The sequence below is a fragment of the Oryzias melastigma genome, linkage group LG20, assembly GCF_002922805.2.
Source record: "Oryzias melastigma strain HK-1 linkage group LG20, ASM292280v2, whole genome shotgun sequence".
NCBI lineage: Eukaryota > Metazoa > Chordata > Actinopteri > Beloniformes > Adrianichthyidae > Oryzias > Oryzias melastigma.
The window spans coordinates 4,802,865-4,803,178 of NC_050531.1; the positions used below are offsets into that span (position 1 = coordinate 4,802,865).

The following is a 314-nucleotide window of genomic DNA, read 5'->3' on the forward strand; positions in this document are numbered from 1 at the left end:
TTTATGTAGAGTAAAATATTGAAAGTTATTTAAGATTTAAGTTGATTTATTCTGGAATAATATCCCTGTCTTTTTATTATTTATAATTATGTTAAAAAGTTACGGTATTAAAAATTAAAAAATTGGCATTCTGCTAGCTTTTTGGACTAACTTTTTAGGCTATTTTAGAGTTTAGCTAATATTTCAGCTACATGCTAGCTGTTTTGACTAATTTAGGTTTTTTAGTTTTTTGGGCTGTTTGGGAGTTTAACTACCGTAATAGTTTAGCTACATGCTAGCTGTCCTTGTTAATTGGGCTTTTTTCAGTTTATTAG

At 27.4% G+C, this 314-nt stretch overlaps 1 protein-coding gene across 1 annotated transcript in view; it reads right to left on the minus strand.

Moving 5' to 3' along the window:
* pxdc1b (PX domain containing 1b) overlaps positions 1–314 on the minus strand; it is a gene marked incomplete at its 5' end in the record, with an annotated part of 15,704 nt that overhangs the window by 1,844 nt on the left and 13,546 nt on the right.